The sequence below is a fragment of the Drosophila biarmipes genome, unplaced genomic scaffold (assembly GCF_025231255.1).
Source record: "Drosophila biarmipes strain raj3 unplaced genomic scaffold, RU_DBia_V1.1 ptg000019l, whole genome shotgun sequence".
NCBI classification, from domain to species: domain Eukaryota; kingdom Metazoa; phylum Arthropoda; class Insecta; order Diptera; family Drosophilidae; genus Drosophila; species Drosophila biarmipes.
Window position 1 is genome coordinate 2,139,031 of NW_026114537.1, and position 7,621 is coordinate 2,146,651.

Consider the following 7,621-nt stretch of genomic DNA (forward strand, 5'->3'; position numbering starts at 1 on the left):
TTGATTTTCATACGCTCGTAGCAAATCACCGTTAATACGACTACGGTACTCCATGTTTCAGGAATAATAGCTTCTGTACTGATTAAGTCAAAGAAATCGGTACCGACCATACCTATAGGTACAGTAGGCACAGTTCCTGGATATCATCCTAGTGAGGTTCAGACTGCTGCTGGGGAGCGAAAGAAACTTTCAGTTGTTCCACAAATGAAGCAATTATTTGTTTCTAGATTCACCCCAGATACCACATCTGAGGTTTTGGAATTTATACGTTAAAAATTCCCATCCGAAGATAGCAGTTGAACAATTTTGATTTTCATACGCTCGTAGCAAATCGTCTTTTAAAATATTTGCTCATCAGGCGGAAAGCTTTTGGCTTAATGATGATTTAGTAATTAAAGAATTTGTTTCAAATAAACTGAGAATAAATAAAGGCCCTCCACTGTGCCAATAAACTAAAAAGTTTCTTTTTGGCGTATCAAAATGTTAGGGGATTAAATATGAAGCTACCCAAACTTTATGCTGACTCCTCCTTGGCTGAAACCAGAGATATCCGATTCTGAAGTTCTGTCTTATAACTTTAATACTTATGGGACCGATCCCCAGTCACGTAGGGGAGGCGGTGTGCTAATTGCCGTTACCTCTAGCCTAACATCTGAAAGAATTCTCATTCATATACCAAATAAAATAGAATTTCTTAGTGTGAAAGTTTGTTTGCAATCTTTATCTGTTTTTGTTACATGTTCTTTTATTCCACCTGGCTCTGATTTAATAATTTTTGAGCCCCATCTGTCTGCAATAAAATCTGCTCTATCTCTTCAGTTTAACAGAGACCTTTTGATTGTTTTGGGTGATATTAATCTGTATAATTTTTCTTGGTCTCCTCCTACTGACTCATTTGTAGCTATGCAGCAAGAAAGCTTTATAAGAAATTGTCTTTATTTCATACCCGTCTCAAGCTTTTATTGCCAGTAAGACCGAATTTATCCAACAATGGAATTGACAATTTGCCTCTCCTGCTTTCATACCGTATTTCCTTTAGTTTCTCCTACTAAAATGAGCTGTTTCCGTCAATGTGACTAAAACGATATGATTTCTCAATATATAAGGACAGATTTCTACAATTGATATTGTATGGATATTGAAAGTGCCACTGAATTATTTTAGTGTTAAATACTTTTTTAATCAATTCGTTCCTGATAGGCTTCCTTTTAAAGCTAAACAGGCCCCCATGGCTTACTATTGCCTTTGAAAGTCTTATAAACCTTACATCAAAGACTAATAAAAAGTGAAAAGAAATCGGGTGAGCCAACTGATTTTTATGTGTATTAAATTTCTCAACAGTCATTGTTATTCTATGTATCTAAATCGATGTAAATTTGAATTTTTAAATGATCCGAAAAAGTTTTACAACTTTGTTAATGCTAAGCGTAAGTCATCGGCATTGCCTTCATCATCCATTTAAACTCAATGGAGGCATTCTGAAATTGCTGAGTTTTTTCAAACTACTTATAGTTCGGCTGCTCGGTCTAATTCTAATTACTCTAATCCCTTAAATAGGGCATATTGTATTTTACCCTTGTAGTTACCGAGTTCGCTTTTAAGAGATTTAGCAACCAAAACACCAACTTATTCTCTCAGTCCAGATGGACTCCCTGGGTGTGTGCTTATGTTTTGTGCGTCAACCATTTGTAAACCGATTTTTAAATTTTTTAATTTGTGTACTTTAGATTTTCTTTTGATCTGGAAAGGCTCTTTTATTATTCTACTTCAAAAAAAGGATGCGAAGGCGGATGCCCAAAACTATATTGCAATATTTATGTTCCTCGCTAATATAAAGTTGGCAGCATGTTTTTGTTAAGCGAAGATCGACCACCACCTACCTTCCCAAATTGCCATCTATTATATGGCAAATGGATTAAAAAAAAATCAGACTGATGTTCACATTTTAGTAAGCCCGTTGAGTAAGTCCACTCTCTCTTTTGAGAGAGATATATTTCAAGTTATTTTAATGATGGGAGTGTGTTTTTATAAGAACGCTGTTTGAATGAAGGAGAGTACACTAGCTTCAGTGACTGGAACAATATCGCCACCCTTTTACTTTCTGCTTATTGCGTCCCATTTTTTTTTAAAGTTAATTAATAAACAATAGTAAAGTGTACACATTATAAGCTAATGAATTACAGCTTTAACTGTAATATTTTAATTTCAGTCGTTTATCTACTCCCAAGAGCCCCACATACTATGACAGCCGTATAGAGCAGTTTTTGTTGGTTATAAAGCATAACACTCATCACTCTATCTAACACAAATTGCGATCGTCTCCGTTTATGCCCCAACACGTGCTCTCACACCGTCTAACAGCTCTTCTCTACACACACTCGCGTGCTGTTAGAATGTCCAACCAAGGCCAAACTCCAAACAAATTTATAACAAATTCTCATAATATGTCTGACCACGAAGCTGATGATCCGGCCTTAGAAGGTTTTGTTGCACTTGAAGAGAAGCACCTTCAAAGTCTAACACGTCTGCAGCAGAACTATAAAAAGGATTCCGCATCCCGAAAAACCTAAAGCTATTATAAAAAGCGCCTGCAGGAAATCGAGAGTTTAAGCTCAGCTTTTGAGACCACCCATCAAGTAATCATCAGCACAGAGGGATACGCCAAAACGGCCTATCTCGTCATAACGATCGCCGTCAGTTTTGATTATCTGTACATGGGAACCTACTATCCTGTAGATGAAGACCAAATAATAATATTCCTGGTGACCGCAGCCTCATTACCAACCACCGTGTCGACAGTTGCTGACGCACGTGTCGGTTAATTCATCAAACTGACCCGCTGGACAATATTCAACGGTTTCATTTCCTTAATGAATCTCAGCTGGTCGAGATTGCGACATTCGTCAAATTCCTTTGTCGGCCGCTAATTATACGGTGGCATGGAGACACACTAGTTCAGCGTTATAACAATCCATGCGTGGTCTTCTCCAATCACATGAACATGTTTTACTAATTGCCAAGCCTAAGTAAGGAGATAATATTTGATCCATGATAAGTGCATCCATCCATAAGTCTATCAACGCGTCTTTGCAAAACGGGGATAACTGGCTCGCCCATTATTTGACTGCAAAATTACCGAAAGCACTCGGCCTGGAAACATTATCTCGGCAGTTAAGGGGTGCTTTTGAGGGGTTCAATATCGTATGTACCCAGTTAAATAATACAAAAGTATTAACCTAGTCGCATTAACCCAAAGAAGCCAGATTAATACGACTACGGTAGTCCATGTTTCAGGAATAATAGCTTCTGTACTGGTTAAGTCAAAGAAATCGGTACCGACCATACCTATAGGTACAGTAGGAACAGTTCCTGGATATCATCCTAGTGAGGTTCAGACTGCTGCTGGGGAGCGAAAGAAACTTTCAGTTGTTCCACAAATGAAGCAATTATTTGTTTCTAGATTCACCCCAGATACCACATCTGAGGTTTTGGAATTTATACGTTAAAAATTCCCATCCGAAGATAGCAGTTGAACAATTTTGATTTTCATACGCTCGTAGCAAATCACCGTTAATACGACTACGGTAGTCCATGTTTCAGGAATAATAGCTTCTGTACTGATTAAGTCAAAGATATCGGTACCGACCATACCTATAGGTACAGTAGGCACAGTTCCTGGATATCATCCTAGTGAGGTTCAGACTGCTGCTGGGGAGCGAAAGAAACTTTCAGTTGTTCCACAAAGGAAGCAATTATTTGTTTCTAGATTCACCCCATATACCACATCTGAGGTTTTGGAATTTATTCGTCAAAAATTCCCATCCGAAGATAGCAGTTGAACAATTTTGATTTTCATACGCTCGTAGCAAATCACCGTTAATACGACTACGGTAGTCCATGTTTCAGGAATAATAGCTTCTGTACTGATTAAGTCAAAGAAATCGGTACCGACCATACCTATAGCTACAGTGGGCACAGTTCCTGGATATCATCCTAGTGAAGTTCAGACTGCTGCTGGGGAGCGAAAGAAACTTTCAGTTGTTCCACAAATGAAGCAATTATTTGTTTCTAGATTCACCCCAGATACCACATCTGAGGTTTTGGAATTTATACGTTAAAAATTCCCATCCGAAGATAGCAGTTGAACAATTTTGATTTTCATACGCTCGTAGCAAATCGTCTTTTAAAATATTTGCTCATCAGGCGGAAAGCTTTTGGCTTAATGATGATTTAGTAATTAAAGAATTTGTTTCAAATAAACTGAGAATAAATAAAGGCCCTCCACTGTGCCAATAAACTAAAAAGTTTCTTTTTGGCGTATCAAAATATGAAGCTACCCAAACTTTATGCTGACTCCTCCTTGGCTGAAACCAGAGATATCCGATTCTGAAGTTCTGTCTTATAACTTTAATACTTATGGGACCGATCCCCAGTCACGTAGGGCAGGCGGTGTGCTAATTGCCGTTACCTCTAGCCTAACATCTGAAAGAATTCTCATTCATATACCAAATAAAATTGAATTTCTTAGTGTGAAAGTTTGTTTGCAATCTTTATCTGTTTTTGTTACATGTTCTTTTATTCCACCTGACTCTGATTTAATAATTTTTGAGCCCCATCTGTCTGCAATAAAATCTGCTCTATCTCTTCAGTTTAACAGAGACCTTTTGATTGTTTTGGGTGATATTAATCTGTATAATTTTTCTTGGTCTCCTCCTACTGACTCATTTGTCGCTATGCAGCAAGAAAGCTTTATAAGAAATTGTCTTTATTTCATACCCGTCTCAAGCTTCTATTGCCAGTAAGACCGAATTTATCCAACAATGGAATTGACAATTTGCCTCTCCTGCTTTGATACCCTATTTCCTTTAGTTTCTCCTACTAAAATGAGCTGTTTCCGTCAATGTGACTAAAACGATATGATTTCTCAATATATAAGGACAGATTTCTACAATTGATATTGTATGGATATTGAAAGTGCCACTGAATTATTTTAGTGTTAAATACTTTTTTAATCAATTCGTTCCTGATAGGCTTCCTTTTAAAGCTAAACAGGCCTCCATGGCTTACTATTGCCTTTGAAAGTCTTATAAACCTTACATCAAAGACTAATAAAAAGTGAAAAGAAATCGGGTGAGCCAACTGATTTTTATGTGTATTAAATTTCTCAACAGTCATTGTTATTCTATGTATCTAAATCGATGTAAATTTGAATTTTTAAATGATCCGAAAAAGTTTTACAACTTTGTTAATGCTAAGCGTAAGTCATCGGCATTGCCTTCATCATCCATTTAAACTCAATGGAGGCATTCTGAAATTGCTGAGTTTTTTCAAACTACTTATAGTTCGGCTGCTCGGTCTAATTCTAATTACTCTAATCCCTTAAATAGGGCATATTGTATTTTACCCTTGTAGTTACCGAGTTCGCTTTTAAGAGATTTAGCAACCAAAACACCAACTTATTCTCTCAGTCCAGATGGACTCCCTGGGTGTGTGCTTATGTTTTGTGCGTCAACCATTTGTAAACCGATTTTTAAATTTTTTAATTTGTGTACTTTAGATTTTCTTTTGATCTGGAAAGGCTCTTTTATTATTCCAGTTCAAAAAAAGGATGCGAATGCGGCTGCCCAAAACTATATTGCAATTTTTATGTTCCTCGCTAATATAACGTTGGCAGCATGTTTTTGTTAAGCGAAGATCGACCACTACCTACCTTCCCAAATTGCCATCTATTATATGGCAAATGGATTAAAAAAAAATCAGACTGATGTTCACATTTTAGTAAGCCCGTTGAGTAAGTCCACTCTCTCTTTTGAGAGAGATATATTTCAAGTTATTTTAATGATGGGAGTGTGTTTTTATAAGAACGCTGTTTGAATGAAGGAGAGTACACTAGCTTCAGTGACTGGAACAATATCGCCACCCTTTTACTTTCTGCTTATTGCGTCCCATTTTTTTTTAAAGTTAATTAATAAACAATAGTAAAGTGTACACATTATAAGCTAATGAATTACAGCTTTAACTGTAATATTTTAATTTCAGTCGTTTATCTACTCCCAAGAGCCCCACATACTATGACAGCCGTATAGAGCAGTTTTTGTTGGTTATAAAGCATAACACTCATCACTCTATCTAACACAAATTGCGATCGTCTCCGTTTATGCCCCAACACGTGCTCTCACACCGACAGAGCACAGTCATCAATACCAACACAACCGGCTGTCTAACAGCTCTTCTCTACACACACTCGCGTGCTGTTAGAATGTCCAACCAAGGCCAAACTCCAAACAAATTTATAACAAATTCTCATAATATGTCTGACCACGAAGCTGATGATCCGGCCTTAGAAGGTTTTGTTACACTTGAAGAGAAGCACCTTCAAAGTCTAACACGTCTGCAGCAGAACTATAAAAAGGATTCCGCATCCCGAAAAACCTAAAGCTATTATAAAAAGCGCCTGCAGGAAATCGAGAGTTTAAGCTCAGCTTTTGAGACCACCCATCAAGTAATCATCAGCACAGAGGGATACGCCAAAACGGCCTATCTCGTCATAACGATCGCCGTCAGTTTTGTTTTTATCTGTACATGGGAACCTACTATCCTGTAGATGAAGACCAAATAATAATATTCCTGGTGACCGCAGCCTCATTACCAACCACCGTGTCGACAGTTGCTGACGCACGTGTCGGTTAATTCATCAAACTGACCCGCTGGACAATATTCAACGGTTTCATTTCCTTAATGAATCTCAGCTGGTCGAGATTGCGACATTCGTCAAATTCCTTTGTCGGCCGCTAATTATACGGTGGCATGGAGACACACTAGTTCAGCGTTATAACAATCCATGCGTGGTCTTCTCCAATCACATGAACATGTTTTACTAATTGCCAAGCCTAAGTAAGGAGATAATATTTGATCCATGATAAGTGCATCCATCCATAAGTCCATCAACGCGTCTTTGCAAAACGGGGATAACTGGCTCGCCCATTATTTGACTGCAAAATTACCGAAAGCACTCGGCCTGGAAACATTATCTCGGCAGTTAAGGGGTGCTTTTGAGGGGTTCAATATCGTATGTACCCAGTTAAATAATACAAAAGTATTAACCTAGTCGCATTAACCCAAAGAAGCCAGATTAATACGACTACGGTAGTCCATGTTTCAGGAATAATAGCTTCTGTACTGGTTAAGTCAAAGAAATCGGTACCGACCATACCTATAGGTACAGTAGGAACAGTTCCTGGATATCATCCTAGTGAGGTTCAGACTGCTGCTGGGGAGCGAAAGAAACTTTCAGTTGTTCCACAAATGAAGCAATTATTTGTTTCTAGATTCACCCCAGATACCACATCTGAGGTTTTGGAATTTATACGTTAAAAATTCCCATCCGAAGACAGCAGTTGAACAATTTTGATTTTCATACGCTCGTAGCAAATCACCGTTAATACGACTACGGTAGTCCATGTTTCAGGAATAACAGCTTCTGTACTGATTAAGTCAAAGATATCGGTACCGACCGTACCTATAGGTACAGTAGGCACAGTTCCTGGATATCATCCTAGTGAGGTTCAGACTGCTGCTGGGGAGCGAAAGAAACTTTCAGTTGTTCCACAAATGAAGCAAT

The 7,621-nt window shown here is 38.0% G+C and overlaps 1 long non-coding RNA gene across 4 annotated transcripts in view; it reads right to left on the reverse strand.

Annotated features, from left to right (window-relative positions):
- Positions 1-6,571, reverse strand: part of LOC127012105 (uncharacterized) — a 33,727-nt gene extending 27,156 nt beyond the window's left edge. Inside the window, exons 1-2 of one of the 4 annotated variants that reach the window (XR_007765571.1) lie at positions 4,585-6,571; positions 113-754 (exon numbers count right to left, since the gene is read on the reverse strand). This is a non-coding gene — a long non-coding RNA (uncharacterized LOC127012105). Of the gene's footprint in view, positions 1-112; positions 2,681-4,584 lie in introns of those variants that run through there. The other 3 variants (XR_007765572.1, XR_007765570.1, XR_007765574.1) reach the window with 3 other exon arrangements.
- Positions 6,572-7,621: the final 1,050 nt, after the last annotated feature.